Genomic DNA, 20077 nt, shown 5'->3' with positions numbered 1-20077 from the left:
ATATCAGCAGTTAAAGCGTCATTAAACTTTGGAGCAACAGGGCCAGGAGCACGGGTAATCCAAAGAGTAAGCCAAGTCACAGAATGGGTACGTAATGGTGTCGAGAGCATGAGGGGTGGTCCATTTGGCTTGTTCCTCGGGTTAATTGGACAAGTATTTGGGATTGGAGCAGCACTTGCAGTAGCCTTAATGACAGCATTTAAAACGACATTATTTACTGATGCCACTGGGGCAGGAGCAGGGGTAATTCAAAAGTTAAAAGACTTACTGGAATGGGTCACTGAAAAAGCAAGCAAAGGAGCACAATTGTTAAGAGCTGGATTTGGAAGCATGGTGAGTGGTTTGTTTGGCTCCATTTTGCAGTTACAAGGAAGAATATTAGGGCTTGGAGCAAGACTCAAAGATGGACTGATAAGAGCAGCGAAGACAGCATACGGCATTGGAATAAGAGGGGCAGCAGCATGGGCAATCCAAAAGGCAAGCAACATAAAACATTTGGTTGCTGCTGGATTAGGGAGTATGGTGGCTAATCCATTTGGCTTCTTTTTGCAGTTAGGAATGACCATTTTACAGGGTGGTGCAACTCTCACAGCTGAACTGATGTTAACACTTCAAAGAAAATTAGAGATTGGAGCCACTCAGGCAGGGCCATGGGTAAAGCAAAAAGCAATAACAGTAGGAGAGTGTGTGTCGCAAAGAGCATGCATTGTAATTCAACACACAGTAGCATTGATAACACAACTGAAAGTAAGGTTAGACATTGGAGCAGCACTGGCAAGAGAATTTGTGATCCAAAAAGTACACAACCTGAAACAATGGGCAGGAGCTAGATTGGTGAGCATGGCGGGTGTTCTATTGGGCTCAGTTTCAGGGTTAACCGGCGCAACATTTAGACGTGTAGTAGCATTCACATTTAGACTGATATCAGCAGTTAAAGCGTCATTAAACTTTGGAGCAACAGGGCCAGCAGCACGGGTAATCCAAAGAGTAAGCCAAGTCACAGAATGGGTACGTAATGGTGTCGAGAGCATGAGGGGTGGTCCATTTGGCTTGTTCCTCGGGTTAATTGGACAAGTATTTGGGATTGGAGCAGCACTTGCAGTAGCCTTAATAACAGCATTTAAAACGACATTATTTACTTATGCCACTGGGGCAGGAGCAGGGGTAATTCAAAAGTTAAAAGACTTACTGGAATGGGTCACTGAAAAAGCAAGCAAAGGAGCACAATTGTTAAGAGCTGGATTTGGAAGCATGGTGAGTGGTTTGTTTGGCTCCATTTTGCAGTTACAAGGAAGAATATTAGGGCTTGGAGCAAGACTCAAAGATGGACTGATAAGAGCAGCAAAGACAGCATACGGCATTGGAATAAGAGGGGCAGCAGCATGGGCAATCCAAAAGGCAAGCAACATAAAACATTTGGTTGCTGCTGGATTAGGGAGTATGGTGGCTAATCCATTTGGCTTCTTTTTGCAGTTAGGAATGACCATTTTACAGGGTGGTGCAACTCTCACAGCTGAACTGATGTTAACACTTCAAAGAAAATTAGAGATTGGAGCCACTCAGGCAGGGCCATGGGTAAAGCAAAAAGCAATAACAGTAGGAGAGTGTGTGTCGCAAAGAGCATGCATTGTAATTCAACACACAGTAGCATTGATAACACAACTGAAAGTAAGGTTAGACATTGGAGCAGCACTGGCAAGAGAATTTGTGATCCAAAAAGTACACAACCTGAAACAATGGGCAGGAGCTAGATTGGAGAGCATGGCGGGAGCTCTATTGGGCTCAGTTTCAGGGTTAACCAGCGCAACATTTAGACGTGTAGTAGCATTCACATTTAGACTGATATCAGCAGTTAAAGCGTCATTAAACTTTGGAGCAACAGGGCCAGCAGCACGGGTAATCCAAAGAGTAAGCCAAGTCACAGAATGGGTACGTAATGGTGTCGAGAGCATGAGGGGTGGTCCATTTGGCTTGTTCCTCGGGTTAATTGGACAAGTATTTGGGATTGGAGCAGCACTTGCAGTAGCCTTAATAACAGCATTTAAAACGACATTATTTACTGATGCCACTGGGGCAGGAGCAGGGGTAATTCAAAAGTTAAAAGACTTACTGGAATGGGTCACTGAAAAAGCAAGCAAAGGAGCACAATTGTTAAGAGCTGGATTTGGAAGCATGGTGAGTGGTTTGTTTGGCTCCATTTTGCAGTTACAAGGAAGAATATTAGGGCTTGGAGCAAGACTCAAAGATGGACTGATAAGAGCAGCAAAGACAGCATACGGCATTGGAATAAGAGGGGCAGCAGCATGGGCAATCCAAAAGGCAAGCAACATAAAACATTTGGTTGCTGCTGGATTAGGGAGTATGGTGGCTAATCCATTTGGCTTCTTTTTGCAGTTAGGAATGACCATTTTACAGGGTGGTGCAACTCTCACAGCTGAACTGATGTTAACACTTCAAAGAAAATTAGAGATTGGAGCCACTCAGGCAGGGCCATGGGTAAAGCAAAAAGCAATAACAGTAGGAGAGTGTGTGTCGCAAAGAGCATGCATTGTAATTCAACACACAGTAGCATTGATAACACAACTGAACGTAAGGTTAGACATTGGAGCAGCACTGGCAAGAGAATTTGTGATCCAAAAAGTACACAACCTGAAACAATGGGCAGGAGCTAGATTGGTGAGCATGGCGGGTGCTCTATTGGGCTCAGTTTCAGGGTTAACCGGCGCAACATTTAGACGTGTAGTAGCATTCACATTTAGACTGATATCAGCAGTTAAAGCGTCATTAAACTTTGGAGCAACAGGGCCAGGAGCACGGGTAATCCAAAGAGTAAGCCAAGTCACAGAATGGGTACGTAATGGTGTAGAGAGCATGAGGGGTGGTCCATTTGGCTTGTTCCTCGGGTTAATTGGACAAGTATTTGGGATTGGAGCAGCACTTGCAGTAGCCTTAATAACAGCATTTAAAACGACATTATTTACTGATGCCACTGGGGCAGGAGCAGGGGTAATTCAAAAGTTAAAAGACTTACTGGAATGGGTCACTGAAAAAGCAAGCAAAGGAGCACAGTTGTTAAGAGCTGGATTTGGAAGCATGGTGAGTGGTTTGTTTGGCTCCATTTTGCAGTTACAAGGAAGAATATTAGGGCTTGGAGCAAGACTCAAAGATGGACTGATAAGAGCAGCAAAGACAGCATACGGCATTGGAATAAGAGGGGCAGCAGCATGGGCAATCCAAAAGGCAAGCAACATAAAACATTTGGTTGCTGCTGGATTAGGGAGTATGGTGGCTAATCCATTTGGCTTCTTTTTGCAGTTAGGAATGACCATTTTACAGGGTGGTGCAACTCTCACAGCTGAACTGATGTTAACACTTCAAAGAAAATTAGAGATTGGAGCCACTCAGGCAGGGCCATGGGTAAAGCAAAAAGCAATAACAGTAGGAGAGTGTGTGTCACAAAGAGCATGCATTGTAATTCAACACACAGTAGCATTGATAACACAACTGAACGTAAGGTTAGACATTGGAGCAGCACTGGCAAGAGAATTTGTGATCCAAAAAGTACACAACCTGAAACAATGGGCAGGAGCTAGATTGGTGAGCATGGCGGGTGTTCTATTGGGCTCAGTTTCAGGGTTAACCGGCGCAACATTTAGACGTGTAGTAGCATTCACATTTAGACTGATATCAGCAGTTAAAGCGTCATTAAACTTTAGAGCAACAGGGCCAGGAGCACGGGTAATCCAAAGAGTAAGCCAAGTCACAGAATGGGTACGTAATGGTGTAGAGAGCATGAGGGGTGGTCCATTTGGCTTGTTCCTCGGGTTAATTGGACAAGTATTTGGGATTGGAGCAGCACTTGCAGTAGCCTTAATAACAGCATTTAAAACGACATTATTTACTGATGCCACTGGGGCAGGAGCAGGGGTAATTCAAAAGTTAAAAGACTTACTGGAATGGGTCACTGAAAAAGCAAGCAAAGGAGCACAGTTGTTAAGAGCTGGATTTGGAAGCATGGTGAGTGGTTTGTTTGGCTCCATTTTGCAGTTACAAGGAAGAATATTAGGGCTTGGAGCAAGACTCAAAGATGGACTGATAAGAGCAGCAAAGACAGCATACGGCATTGGAATAAGAGGGGCAGCAGCATGGGCAATCCAAAAGGCAAGCAACATAAAACATTTGGTTGCTGCTGGATTAGGGAGTATGGTGGCTAATCCATTTGGCTTCTTTTTGCAGTTAGGAATGACCATTTTACAGGGTGGTGCAACTCTCACAGCTGAACTGATGTTAACACTTCAAAGAAAATTAGAGATTGGAGCCACTCAGGCAGGGCCATGGGTAAAGCAAAAAGCAATAACAGTAGGAGAGTGTGTGTCGCAAAGAGCATGCATTGTAATTCAACACACAGTAGCATTGATAACACAACTGAAAGTAAGGTTAGACATTGGAGCAGCACTGGCAAGAGAATTTGTGATCCAAAAAGTACACAACCTGAAACAATGGGCAGGAGCTAGATTGGTGAGCATGGCGGGTGTTCTATTGGGCTCAGTTTGTGGGTTAACCGGCGCAACATTTAGACGTGTAGTAGCATTCACATTTAGACTGATATCAGCAGTTAAAGCGTCATTAAACTTTGGAGCAACAGGGCCAGGAGCACGGGTAATCCAAAGAGTAAGCCAAGTCACAGAATGGGTACGTAATGGTGTAGAGAGCATGAGGGGTGGTCCATTTGGCTTGTTCCTCGGGTTAATTGGACAAGTATTTGGGATTGGAGCAGCACTTGCAGTAGCCTTAATAACAGCATTTAAAACGACATTATTTACTGATGCCACTGGGGCAGGAGCAGGGGTAATTCAAAAGTTAAAAGACTTACTGGAATGGGTCACTGAAAAAGCAAGCAAAGGAGCACAATTGTTAAGAGCTGGATTTGGAAGCATGGTGAGTGGTTTGTTTGGCTCCATTTTGCAGTTACAAGGAAGAATATTAGGGCTTGGAGCAAGACTCAAAGATGGACTGATAAGAGCAGCAAAGACAGCATACGGCATTGGAATAAGAGGGGCAGCAGCATGGGCAATCCAAAAGGCAAGCAACATAAAACATTTGGTTGCTGCTGGATTAGGGAGTATGGTGGCTAATCCATTTGGCTTCTTTTTGCAGTTAGGAATGACCATTTTACAGGGTGGTGCAACTCTCACAGCTGAACTGATGTTAACACTTCAAAGAAAATTAGAGATTGGAGCCACTCAGGCAGGGCCATGGGTAAAGCAAAAAGCAATAACAGTAGGAGAGTGTGTGTCGCAAAGAGCATGCATTGTAATTCAACACACAGTAGCATTGATAACACAACTGAAAGTAAGGTTAGACATTGGAGCAGCACTGGCAAGAGAATTTGTGATCCAAAAAGTACACAACCTGAAACAATGGGCAGGAGCTAGATTGGAGAGCATGGCGGGAGCTCTATTGGGCTCAGTTTCAGGGTTAACCGGCGCAACATTTAGACGTGTAGTAGCATTCACATTTAGACTGATATCAGCAGTTAAAGCGTCATTAAACTTTGGAGCAACAGGGCCAGCAGCACGGGTAATCCAAAGAGTAAGCCAAGTCACAGAATGGGTACGTAATGGTGTCGAGAGCATGAGGGGTGGTCCATTTGGCTTGTTCCTCGGGTTAATTGGACAAGTATTTGGGATTGGAGCAGCACTTGCAGTAGCCTTAATAACAGCATTTAAAACGACATTATTTACTGATGCCACTGGGGCAGGAGCAGGGGTAATTCAAATGTTAAAAGACTTACTGGAATGGGTCACTGAAAAAGCAAGCAAAGGAGCACAATTGTTAAGAGCTGGATTTGGAAGCATGGTGAGTGGTTTGTTTGGCTCCATTTTGCAGTTACAAGGAAGAATATTAGGGCTTGGAGCAAGACTCAAAGATGGACTGATAAGAGCAGCGAAGACAGCATACGGCATTGGAATAAGAGGGGCAGCAGCATGGGCAATCCAAAAGGCAAGCAACATAAAACATTTGGTTGCTGCTGGATTAGGGAGTATGGTGGCTAATCCATTTGGCTTCTTTTTGCAGTTAGGAATGACCATTTTACAGGGTGGTGCAACTCTCACAGCTGAACTGATGTTAACACTTCAAAGAAAATTAGAGATTGGAGCCACTCAGGCAGGGCCATGGGTAAAGCAAAAAGCAATAACAGTAGGAGAGTGTGTGTCGCAAAGAGCATGCATTGTAATTCAACACACAGTAGCATTGATAACACAACTGAAAGTAAGGTTAGACATTGGAGCAGCACTGGCAAGAGAATTTGTGATCCAAAAAGTACACAACCTGAAACAATGGGCAGGAGCTAGATTGGAGAGCATGGCGGGAGCTCTATTGGGCTCAGTTTCAGGGTTAACCGGCGCAACATTTAGACGTGTAGTAGCATTCACATTTAGACTGATATCAGCAGTTAAAGCGTCATTAAACTTTGGAGCAACAGGGCCAGGAGCACGGGTAATCCAAAGAGTAAGCCAAGTCACAGAATGGGTACGTAATGGTGTCGAGAGCATGAGGGGTGGTCCATTTGGCTTGTTCCTCGGGTTAATTGGACAAGTATTTGGGATTGGAGCAGCACTTGCAGTAGCCTTAATGACAGCATTTAAAACGACATTATTTACTGATGCCACTGGGGCAGGAGCAGGGGTAATTCAAAAGTTAAAAGACTTACTGGAATGGGTCACTGAAAAAGCAAGCAAAGGAGCACAATTGTTAAGAGCTGGATTTGGAAGCATGGTGAGTGGTTTGTTTGGCTCCATTTTGCAGTTACAAGGAAGAATATTAGGGCTTGGAGCAAGACTCAAAGATGGACTGATAAGAGCAGCGAAGACAGCATACGGCATTGGAATAAGAGGGGCAGCAGCATGGGCAATCCAAAAGGCAAGCAACATAAAACATTTGGTTGCTGCTGGATTAGGGAGTATGGTGGCTAATCCATTTGGCTTCTTTTTGCAGTTAGGAATGACCATTTTACAGGGTGGTGCAACTCTCACAGCTGAACTGATGTTAACACTTCAAAGAAAATTAGAGATTGGAGCCACTCAGGCAGGGCCATGGGTAAAGCAAAAAGCAATAACAGTAGGAGAGTGTGTGTCGCAAAGAGCATGCATTGTAATTCAACACACAGTAGCATTGATAACACAACTGAAAGTAAGGTTAGACATTGGAGCAGCACTGGCAAGAGAATTTGTGATCCAAAAAGTACACAACCTGAAACAATGGGCAGGAGCTAGATTGGTGAGCATGGCGGGTGTTCTATTGGGCTCAGTTTCAGGGTTAACCGGCGCAACATTTAGACGTGTAGTAGCATTCACATTTAGACTGATATCAGCAGTTAAAGCGTCATTAAACTTTGGAGCAACAGGGCCAGCAGCACGGGTAATCCAAAGAGTAAGCCAAGTCACAGAATGGGTACGTAATGGTGTCGAGAGCATGAGGGGTGGTCCATTTGGCTTGTTCCTCGGGTTAATTGGACAAGTATTTGGGATTGGAGCAGCACTTGCAGTAGCCTTAATAACAGCATTTAAAACGACATTATTTACTTATGCCACTGGGGCAGGAGCAGGGGTAATTCAAAAGTTAAAAGACTTACTGGAATGGGTCACTGAAAAAGCAAGCAAAGGAGCACAATTGTTAAGAGCTGGATTTGGAAGCATGGTGAGTGGTTTGTTTGGCTCCATTTTGCAGTTACAAGGAAGAATATTAGGGCTTGGAGCAAGACTCAAAGATGGACTGATAAGAGCAGCAAAGACAGCATACGGCATTGGAATAAGAGGGGCAGCAGCATGGGCAATCCAAAAGGCAAGCAACATAAAACATTTGGTTGCTGCTGGATTAGGGAGTATGGTGGCTAATCCATTTGGCTTCTTTTTGCAGTTAGGAATGACCATTTTACAGGGTGGTGCAACTCTCACAGCTGAACTGATGTTAACACTTCAAAGAAAATTAGAGATTGGAGCCACTCAGGCAGGGCCATGGGTAAAGCAAAAAGCAATAACAGTAGGAGAGTGTGTGTCGCAAAGAGCATGCATTGTAATTCAACACACAGTAGCATTGATAACACAACTGAAAGTAAGGTTAGACATTGGAGCAGCACTGGCAAGAGAATTTGTGATCCAAAAAGTACACAACCTGAAACAATGGGCAGGAGCTAGATTGGTGAGCATGGCGGGTGTTCTATTGGGCTCAGTTTCAGGGTTAACCGGCGCAACATTTAGACGTGTAGTAGCATTCACATTTAGACTGATATCAGCAGTTAAAGCGTCATTAAACTTTGGAGCAACAGGGCCAGGAGCACGGGTAATCCAAAGAGTAAGCCAAGTCACAGAATGGGTACGTAATGGTGTCGAGAGCATGAGGGGTGGTCCATTTGGCTTGTTCCTCGGGTTAATTGGACAAGTATTTGGGATTGGAGCAGCACTTGCAGTAGCCTTAATAACAGCATTTAAAACGACATTATTTACTGATGCCACTGGGGCAGGAGCAGGGGTAATTCAAATGTTAAAAGACTTACTGGAATGGGTCACTGAAAAAGCAAGCAAAGGAGCACAATTGTTAAGAGCTGGATTTGGAAGCATGGTGAGTGGTTTGTTTGGCTCCATTTTGCAGTTACAAGGAAGAATATTAGGGCTTGGAGCAAGACTCAAAGATGGACTGATAAGAGCAGCAAAGACAGCATACGGCATTGGAATAAGAGGGGCAGCAGCATGGGCAATCCAAAAGGCAAGCAACATAAAACATTTGGTTGCTGCTGGATTAGGGAGTATGGTGGCTAATCCATTTGGCTTCTTTTTGCAGTTAGGAATGACCATTTTACAGGGTGGTGCAACTCTCACAGCTGAACTGATGTTAACACTTCAAAGAAAATTAGAGATTGGAGCCACTCAGGCAGGGCCATGGGTAAAGCAAAAAGCAATAACAGTAGGAGAGTGTGTGTCGCAAAGAGCATGCATTGTAATTCAACACACAGTAGCATTGATAACACAACTGAAAGTAAGGTTAGACATTGGAGCAGCACTGGCAAGAGAATTTGTGATCCAAAAAGTACACAACCTGAAACAATGGGCAGGAGCTAGATTGGAGAGCATGGCGGGAGCTCTATTGGGCTCAGTTTCAGGGTTAACCGGCGCAACATTTAGACGTGTAGTAGCATTCACATTTAGACTGATATCAGCAGTTAAAGCGTCATTAAACTTTGGAGCAACAGGGCCAGGAGCACGGGTAATCCAAAGAGTAAGCCAAGTCACAGAATGGGTACGTAATGGTGTCGAGAGCATGAGGGGTGGTCCATTTGGCTTGTTCCTCGGGTTAATTGGACAAGTATTTGGGATTGGAGCAGCACTTGCAGTAGCCTTAATAACAGCATTTAAAACGACATTATTTACTTATGCCACTGGGGCAGGAGCAGGGGTAATTCAAAAGTTAAAAGACTTACTGGAATGGGTCACTGAAAAAGCAAGCAAAGGAGCACAATTGTTAAGAGCTGGATTTGGAAGCATGGTGAGTGGTTTGTTTGGCTCCATTTTGCAGTTACAAGGAAGAATATTAGGGCTTGGAGCAAGACTCAAAGATGGACTGATAAGAGCAGCAAAGACAGCATACGGCATTGGAATAAGAGGGGCAGCAGCATGGGCAATCCAAAAGGCAAGCAACATAAAACATTTGGTTGCTGCTGGATTAGGGAGTATGGTGGCTAATCCATTTGGCTTCTTTTTGCAGTTAGGAATGACCATTTTACAGGGTGGTGCAACTCTCACAGCTGAACTGATGTTAACACTTCAAAGAAAATTAGAGATTGGAGCCACTCAGGCAGGGCCATGGGTAAAGCAAAAAGCAATAACAGTAGGAGAGTGTGTGTCGCAAAGAGCATGCATTGTAATTCAACACACAGTAGCATTGATAACACAACTGAAAGTAAGGTTAGACATTGGAGCAGCACTGGCAAGAGAATTTGTGATCCAAAAAGTACACAACCTGAAACAATGGGCAGGAGCTAGATTGGTGAGCATGGCGGGTGTTCTATTGGGCTCAGTTTCAGGGTTAACCAGCGCAACATTTAGACGTGTAGTAGCATTCACATTTAGACTGATATCAGCAGTTAAAGCGTCATTAAACTTTGGAGCAACAGGGCCAGGAGCACGGGTAATCCAAAGAGTAAGCCAAGTCACAGAATGGGTACGTAATGGTGTCGAGAGCATGAGGGGTGGTCCATTTGGCTTGTTCCTCGGGTTAATTGGACAAGTATTTGGGATTGGAGCAGCACTTGCAGTAGCCTTAATAACAGCATTTAAAACGACATTATTTACTGATGCCACTGGGGCAGGAGCAGGGGTAATTCAAATGTTAAAAGACTTACTGGAATGGGTCACTGAAAAAGCAAGCAAAGGAGCACAATTGTTAAGAGCTGGATTTGGAAGCATGGTGAGTGGTTTGTTTGGCTCCATTTTGCAGTTACAAGGAAGAATATTAGGGCTTGGAGCAAGACTCAAAGATGGACTGATAAGAGCAGCAAAGACAGCATACGGCATTGGAATAAGAGGGGCAGCAGCATGGGCAATCCAAAAGGCAAGCAACATAAAACATTTGGTTGCTGCTGGATTAGGGAGTATGGTGGCTAATCCATTTGGCTTCTTTTTGCAGTTAGGAATGACCATTTTACAGGGTGGTGCAACTCTCACAGCTGAACTGATGTTAACACTTCAAAGAAAATTAGAGATTGGAGCCACTCAGGCAGGGCCATGGGTAAAGCAAAAAGCAATAACAGTAGGAGAGTGTGTGTCACAAAGAGCATGCATTGTAATTCAACACACAGTAGCATTGATAACACAACTGAACGTAAGGTTAGACATTGGAGCAGCACTGGCAAGAGAATTTGTGATCCAAAAAGTACACAACCTGAAACAATGGGCAGGAGCTAGATTGGTGAGCATGGCGGGTGCTCTATTGGGCTCAGTTTCAGGGTTAACCGGCGCAACATTTAGACGTGTAGTAGCATTCACATTTAGACTGATATCAGCAGTTAAAGCGTCATTAAACTTTGGAGCAACAGGGCCAGCAGCACGGGTAATCCAAAGAGTAAGCCAAGTCACAGAATGGGTACGTAATGGTGTCGAGAGCATGAGGGGTGGTCCATTTGGCTTGTTCCTCGGGTTAATTGGACAAGTATTTGGGATTGGAGCAGCACTTGCAGTAGCCTTAATAACAGCATTTAAAACGACATTATTTACTGATGCCACTGGGGCAGGAGCAGGGGTAATTCAAATGTTAAAAGACTTACTGGAATGGGTCACTGAAAAAGCAAGCAAAGGAGCACAATTGTTAAGAGCTGGATTTGGAAGCATGGTGAGTGGTTTGTTTGGCTCCATTTTGCAGTTACAAGGAAGAATATTAGGGCTTGGAGCAAGACTCAAAGATGGACTGATAAGAGCAGCGAAGACAGCATACGGCATTGGAATAAGAGGGGCAGCAGCATGGGCAATCCAAAAGGCAAGCAACATAAAACATTTGGTTGCTGCTGGATTAGGGAGTATGGTGGCTAATCCATTTGGCTTCTTTTTGCAGTTAGGAATGACCATTTTACAGGGTGGTGCAACTCTCACAGCTGAACTGATGTTAACACTTCAAAGAAAATTAGAGATTGGAGCCACTCAGGCAGGGCCATGGGTAAAGCAAAAAGCAATAACAGTAGGAGAGTGTGTGTCGCAAAGAGCATGCATTGTAATTCAACACACAGTAGCATTGATAACACAACTGAAAGTAAGGTTAGACATTGGAGCAGCACTGGCAAGAGAATTTGTGATCCAAAAAGTACACAACCTGAAACAATGGGCAGGAGCTAGATTGGTGAGCATGGCGGGTGTTCTATTGGGCTCAGTTTCAGGGTTAACCGGCGCAACATTTAGACGTGTAGTAGCATTCACATTTAGACTGATATCAGCAGTTAAAGCGTCATTAAACTTTGGAGCAACAGGGCCAGGAGCACGGGTAATCCAAAGAGTAAGCCAAGTCACAGAATGGGTACGTAATGGTGTCGAGAGCATGAGGGGTGGTCCATTTGGCTTGTTCCTCGGGTTAATTGGACAAGTATTTGGGATTGGAGCAGCACTTGCAGTAGCCTTAATAACAGCATTTAAAACGACATTATTTACTGATGCCACTGGGGCAGGAGCAGGGGTAATTCAAATGTTAAAAGACTTACTGGAATGGGTCACTGAAAAAGCAAGCAAAGGAGCACAATTGTTAAGAGCTGGATTTGGAAGCATGGTGAGTGGTTTGTTTGGCTCCATTTTGCAGTTACAAGGAAGAATATTAGGGCTTGGAGCAAGACTCAAAGATGGACTGATAAGAGCAGCAAAGACAGCATACGGCATTGGAATAAGAGGGGCAGCAGCATGGGCAATCCAAAAGGCAAGCAACATAAAACATTTGGTTGCTGCTGGATTAGGGAGTATGGTGGCTAATCCATTTGGCTTCTTTTTGCAGTTAGGAATGACCATTTTACAGGGTGGTGCAACTCTCACAGCTGAACTGATGTTAACACTTCAAAGAAAATTAGAGATTGGAGCCACTCAGGCAGGGCCATGGGTAAAGCAAAAAGCAATAACAGTAGGAGAGTGTGTGTCGCAAAGAGCATGCATTGTAATTCAACACACAGTAGCATTGATAACACAACTGAAAGTAAGGTTAGACATTGGAGCAGCACTGGCAAGAGAATTTGTGATCCAAAAAGTACACAACCTGAAACAATGGGCAGGAGCTAGATTGGAGAGCATGGCGGGAGCTCTATTGGGCTCAGTTTCAGGGTTAACCAGCGCAACATTTAGACGTGTAGTAGCATTCACATTTAGACTGATATCAGCAGTTAAAGCGTCATTAAACTTTGGAGCAACAGGGCCAGCAGCACGGGTAATCCAAAGAGTAAGCCAAGTCACAGAATGGGTACGTAATGGTGTCGAGAGCATGAGGGGTGGTCCATTTGGCTTGTTCCTCGGGTTAATTGGACAAGTATTTGGGATTGGAGCAGCACTTGCAGTAGCCTTAATAACAGCATTTAAAACGACATTATTTACTGATGCCACTGGGGCAGGAGCAGGGGTAATTCAAAAGTTAAAAGACTTACTGGAATGGGTCACTGAAAAAGCAAGCAAAGGAGCACAATTGTTAAGAGCTGGATTTGGAAGCATGGTGAGTGGTTTGTTTGGCTCCATTTTGCAGTTACAAGGAAGAATATTAGGGCTTGGAGCAAGACTCAAAGATGGACTGATAAGAGCAGCAAAGACAGCATACGGCATTGGAATAAGAGGGGCAGCAGCATGGGCAATCCAAAAGGCAAGCAACATAAAACATTTGGTTGCTGCTGGATTAGGGAGTATGGTGGCTAATCCATTTGGCTTCTTTTTGCAGTTAGGAATGACCATTTTACAGGGTGGTGCAACTCTCACAGCTGAACTGATGTTAACACTTCAAAGAAAATTAGAGATTGGAGCCACTCAGGCAGGGCCATGGGTAAAGCAAAAAGCAATAACAGTAGGAGAGTGTGTGTCGCAAAGAGCATGCATTGTAATTCAACACACAGTAGCATTGATAACACAACTGAACGTAAGGTTAGACATTGGAGCAGCACTGGCAAGAGAATTTGTGATCCAAAAAGTACACAACCTGAAACAATGGGCAGGAGCTAGATTGGTGAGCATGGCGGGTGCTCTATTGGGCTCAGTTTCAGGGTTAACCGGCGCAACATTTAGACGTGTAGTAGCATTCACATTTAGACTGATATCAGCAGTTAAAGCGTCATTAAACTTTGGAGCAACAGGGCCAGGAGCACGGGTAATCCAAAGAGTAAGCCAAGTCACAGAATGGGTACGTAATGGTGTAGAGAGCATGAGGGGTGGTCCATTTGGCTTGTTCCTCGGGTTAATTGGACAAGTATTTGGGATTGGAGCAGCACTTGCAGTAGCCTTAATAACAGCATTTAAAACGACATTATTTACTGATGCCACTGGGGCAGGAGCAGGGGTAATTCAAAAGTTAAAAGACTTACTGGAATGGGTCACTGAAAAAGCAAGCAAAGGAGCACAGTTGTTAAGAGCTGGATTTGGAAGCATGGTGAGTGGTTTGTTTGGCTCCATTTTGCAGTTACAAGGAAGAATATTAGGGCTTGGAGCAAGACTCAAAGATGGACTGATAAGAGCAGCAAAGACAGCATACGGCATTGGAGTAAGAGGGGCAGCAGCATGGGCAATCCAAAAGGCAAGCAACATAAAACATTTGGTTGCTGCTGGATTAGGGAGTATGGTGGCTAATCCATTTGGCTTCTTTTTGCAGTTAGGAATGACCATTTTACAGGGTGGTGCAACTCTCACAGCTGAACTGATGTTAACACTTCAAAGAAAATTAGAGATTGGAGCCACTCAGGCAGGGCCATGGGTAAAGCAAAAAGCAATAACAGTAGGAGAGTGTGTGTCGCAAAGAGCATGCATTGTAATTCAACACACAGTAGCATTGATAACACAACTGAAAGTAAGGTTAGACATTGGAGCAGCACTGGCAAGAGAATTTGTGATCCAAAAAGTACACAACCTGAAACAATGGGCAGGAGCTAGATTGGAGAGCATGGCGGGAGCTCTATTGGGCTCAGTTTCAGGGTTAACCGGCGCAACATTTAGACGTGTAGTAGCATTCACATTTAGACTGATATCAGCAGTTAAAGCGTCATTAAACTTTGGAGCAACAGGGCCAGCAGCACGGGTAATCCAAAGAGTAAGCCAAGTCACAGAATGGGTACGTAATGGTGTAGAGAGCATGAGGGGTGGTCCATTTGGCTTGTTCCTCGGGTTAATTGGACAAGTATTTGGGATTGGAGCAGCACTTTCAGTAGCCTTAATAACAGCATTTAAAACGACATTATTTACTGATGCCACTGGGGTAGGAGCAGGGGTAATTCAAATGTTAAAAGACTTACTGGAATGGGTCACTGAAAAAGCAAGCAAAGGAGCACAATTGTTAAGAGCTGGACTTGGAAGCATGGTGAGTGGTTTGTTTGGCTCCATTTTGCAGTTACAAGGAAGAATATTAGGGCTTGGAGCAAGACTCAAAGATGGACTGATAAGAGCAGCGAAGACAGCATACGGCATTGGAATAAGAGGGGCAGCAGCATGGGCAATCCAAAAGGCAAGCAACATAAAACATTTGGTTGCTGCTGGATTAGGGAGTATGGTGGCTAATCCATTTGGCTTCTTTTTGCAGTTAGGAATGACCATTTTACAGGGTGGTGCAACTCTCACAGCTGAACTGATGTTAACACTTCAAAGAAAATTAGAGATTGGAGCCACTCAGGCAGGGCCATGGGTAAAGCAAAAAGCAATAACAGTAGGAGAGTGTGTGTCGCAAAGAGCATGCATTGTAATTCAACACACAGTAGCATTGATAACACAACTGAAAGTAAGGTTAGACATTGGAGCAGCACTGGCAAGAGAATTTGTGATCCAAAAAGTACACAACCTGAAACAATGGGCAGGAGCTAGATTGGTGAGCATGGCGGGTGTTCTATTGGGCTCAGTTTCAGGGTTAACCGGCGCAACATTTAGACGTGTAGTAGCATTCATATTTAGACTGACAAGAAGATTTCACAGTCCCTTAATTTTTGGAGCAACAGGGCCAGGAGCACGGGTAATAAAGAAGTCAAGGAAAGTAAGAGAATTGTTGCTGAATGTTTTAAAGAGTATCATGAGTGCCCTTTTAGGCTTGGTTTCCACCTCTATAGTAACTATGTTATGGGATCGACTAGCATTATCAATAAAACAGATAAGAACACTTAAAAACATTTTAGGTAGTACTCATATGCGTAATTCAGCAAATAAGCCAATTTGTAGAATGCGTAGTCATAGAAGGCGTGGACGGCACTCTCTTTGGCTTGTTGTAAGAGTTCGTGGGAACAACATCAAAGTGTGGAGTAATAGTAGCAGTAGAACTGATAGTATCACTAATAACAGTCGTAGTCATTGGAGTATAACAAAAAAGAATCTTGATATTCCAAAAAGTAAGATAAGTACCACACTAGGTCCATGGCGAACTACGCAGAATGGTGGGGTCTCCACTTGTGTTTCTTTCAGGGTCAGAAGGAGGCTTAGGGGTTTGAGCAGCATTTATTGCAGGAACGCTAACACTAATCAATTGCCTTATTCATCATAGTAGCAGTGGCTGAGCATCTTTAAAGCACATAACAACCACATTACAATGGATAAGGCAACAACAAAAAACCAAATAAGCAGAATGGGCAGCTTCAGGTTCGGAGGTTGCATAGCAGCATGGGCATTTAAAAAAATTATCAATAATATTTAACTGGGTAATTACAATTGAACCAAAGTATCATAATGTTTATCCAGAAATAAGCAAAGTAACAGAAAGAATAGGTGGTGGATTATGCAGCATGGTGGGTGCTTTTCTGTGATTCCTTTTAGGGTTCAGAGGAACAATATTATCAGGTAGGGCAGCATTTCAGTTAGTTCTTAAAAAAACATTAGGCAGGAACATGGTTAATTCAAACAGTGAGCAAAGTCTGCAAACTGGTAACACAAAATATATGCAAAGTAATTTAGTGGGGACCGAAAGTATGTCAACTTTTGCAAGACCTGTGTCACAGTCATCAAATAATACTTTTGACTTACTGACTTTACGCATTTCTTCTATCAAGGCTTTTGCTCAAAGTGCCAATTACCGTGACTCTTTTCTTATTACAGTTAGGGATTTGTGTTATTATTAATTTTATTATTAATTTTTTTATTATTATTATCTTGTAATGAAATTCTGACACTAGTTAGTGTGTGTGTGTGTGTGTGTGTGTGTGTGTGTGTGTGTGTGTGTGGAGGGGGGGTCCTGTTCCCAGTTTACCAGTGGTATTATAAATGATTTAATAATACAGAACATGCAATATAGCAATAATAGATCTTAAAGGTTTTTATGATTTGAATGCTTCTCTTCTTACTTTCTCTCCTCCTTGTCTTGAAAAACTAACATTTTTGACTCATAAAAACATTCTTGTAGGATTGTTTGCATTTTAATTGTTTTAACGCAGTTAAGTGCAGTTCACTGTATATGTGTCCTATGTTCCCTTAACATTCACAAATGTAATAGTGCATTCAATTTGGGATCTTCATCCGTTTTGTACTTACATTACTATTCTTTTATCTATTTTCTACTTTATGTATTTACATTTTTCAATATAATGAAGTAATTTGGAATTTGTGGACACCTTATAATGTAAGCTATTTTGCAATATAATGTTTGATTTTTTACTTAAGCTGAAACATTCTATGATGCATTACTCAAGAATAAAAGAATGAAACATATTTCTTTTTTTCAAATTGTTTTTCTTTCTTTTAGTAACACCTTAGCCTTATATTCACTTACTTGTCATATATGGGTAAATAGAGCAAATACATCTTTTAAACATTGGTATTGGATACTGCAAATGCAGTTTCGGAAACAAGGGTGCAGTAATAGTGGTAAATTATTTTTAGAGCCCCAACAGGTACAATTATATTAACAAATATTAAAAAGTATATATTTACATTTGTTAGACTGTTAGATTTTAAACTGAACTCTAAAATGCAATGTCTAACTTAAAGCAACTGTTGTTGTGATTTGGTACTATAGAAATAAACTTGAATTGAACTGGGGGGAAAAAAGCATCACAGGACAGTCTGAGTTTGGGCAAATAGAAAAAGAAATTTGCCAAAATGTTTATTTCAGATTTGAAAGCTTTATTGTATTTGCACAAAGCCCTGTCTGGAATCCCTTTGATTTTGTGGGGTGACCTGAAGACTAAGGTTTATCCCAAAAGAACATCAAATGTGGAGGAGTTTGATTCATCATAGAAGAATCGGCTGGGTTTATTCAGGAGACGTGTTTGAGAGTTGTTGAATAAAAAGGATACCTGATTGTGTCACGATCTGAGAGGCAGATCGTCAGGAGATGTAGGATGTGGATCCAAACGGAAACGCTGATGACAGCTCTGACGAAAGTTTATTAATAAAGGAAAACAAAATACAAACCAAAGCAGAGCATGGCAGGGAATTACACTAACAAAACCTAAACTGGGAACAGCTACAAAATAATAATATAAGGTACAAAAATCCTGTGACTAGAAACCTGAAAACCTGAGAAGTTGAAGCTGAAAACATGGAGAGACACACGGCAGAAATACAGGGGATGACATGCAGATGAACCAGCAAATAACAGAGGCAAACGCAAGGCTTAAATACACAGAGGGAGAGCACAGCTAGGAGTAACTGGGCATGACAAGACAAGGACGTAAAACAGAATACACTAACATGAGACAAGACCATTCAAAGTAAAACAGGAAACATACATTGACAGAACTCAGACCGGATACTGACACATAACTGTGGGAACATAGAACCAAAACCTAAGAACTAACAAAGACATTAAGAAAGTTTATTTTTTACCTCTTGGTAAAAAATAAACTTTATAGGCTCAAATCATTCTGGCCTACACCATATTTGGAAATCAGTCAGAGACCCATGTTTTCAATTATAAAACAACAGAATGTCAAATATCAAGCCGTTCTTTTCTCATTGTTCTTAAATAAGTCATTCCACTGCTTACTTATGTTGAAAAGAGAATAAATGCAGGACCAACTAGCAGGTGTTGGAGCTACTGAAGACATGGAAGGGATATGTGAGACACAGTTAAGTCTATAATATATTGGCCAAAGACACATTTTTTGCCCTTTAACCTCTATATATCACACAGTTGATTCCAAATCAAATAAGAAAAATGCGAGTTTTAATTTAAGGGTTTTAAAATAAACCCTTTCTGCACTCACCGTTGTAACTGAAAGATATGCTCTCTTCTGAAGCATACTGGAGCAGCCAGTTCCATGCGGAGGAAGTACTCAAAACAAGAAAGAAGGAACACTTAAAAAAACCCAAGCAAACAAACAACACAGAGAAGAATTACACAGGAACAGGTCATCAGGAAATTAGTTACAGACATAAGTCAGTTATCAGATTATAGAGTTTGAGATACTTGCAGCTGAAAGTCTGCACTTCAATAGGTTATTGATCGACTTGATTGACTGGCCATATCTCCATCAACTACAACTTTTGCCTCCTGTATTCAAACACAGCTCTAAATACATACAAATAAACCAAGTCTAAACAGTAAATAGTTTTAATAACACTTACAAATTGTAAATCACTCAAAAAAGTAAAGGAAAAACACGAGCTAGCACACGGAAATAATACATTCTAAACAATTTAAAGTATTGATATCCACAATTTTTTAATGCGGCCTCCAATTATATGTTGGTTTTCAATCACTGAAAATGAAACGCCTAAAATTTAAAAGTTTAAATAATTACAACCTTGGAAGTGGAAGATTACCAGCAATGTTCCAGTAACTAGAAAGGAAAAAAGTAAAGCTTCAATCTGAACAAAAAAACAGACTGGGTTATAATTATTTAATTTAATTTAATGTATTCTGTGTAAAAGACGAAACAAAATGCATGGAACAATTTGTTTCCAAATAATGGGAAACCCCCAGCTATCCCCACCTCCAATATGAACATATTTCCAATAGCAAGTGAAAGTAACCTGGGAATGTCTACTGGGTTTAAATGCAACAAGACACACAATGTTTGTCAAGCTCCGCTTCTTGCTCATTCACTGCAAAAATGCTCGGTAAGTTAACCCTAGAACCCAACAGAAATATTTACACCTGCATTTTGAAAATGTATATTTTAAATAACTGAAAAAGACAATTGGATGAAGTTTTAAGATTATTATCTATAAATCTGTAAGTTGCAGCAACCCAAGCTGGATGCTTGTCTTGAGAAAGGACAAATTATTATTTTATTAATTATCCTGTACCATGCTATCATATATTTTACCAAGCAATTCTTCTCACACAGTCAGGGATATGTTTCTCTCAGTGCAAGCTTCACTCATACATTCAAACAGGAACTCGGTTTTTTTTGTTTGTTTGTTTGTTTTGTTTTGTCTCCACTCATTCA

General features: G+C 42.2%; 1 protein-coding gene across 1 annotated transcript in view; it reads left to right on the top strand.

Annotated features, from left to right (window-relative positions):
- LOC147335342 (uncharacterized) overlaps window positions 1–20077 on the top strand; it is a 46308-nt gene that overhangs the window by 25197 nt on the left and 1034 nt on the right. The gene's annotated exons all lie outside the window — the stretch shown is intronic.

The sequence above is a fragment of the Aulonocara sp. 'chitande type north' Nkhata Bay genome, linkage group LG3 (genome assembly GCF_057382095.1).
Source record: "Aulonocara sp. 'chitande type north' Nkhata Bay isolate Kocher_YH1m ecotype deep benthic linkage group LG3, A_spYH_male_GT1.1, whole genome shotgun sequence".
NCBI lineage: Eukaryota > Metazoa > Chordata > Actinopteri > Cichliformes > Cichlidae > Aulonocara > Aulonocara sp. 'chitande type north' Nkhata Bay.
The sequence above is the reverse complement of the archived record's forward strand: the minus strand, read 5'-3'. Positions and strand labels throughout refer to the sequence as shown.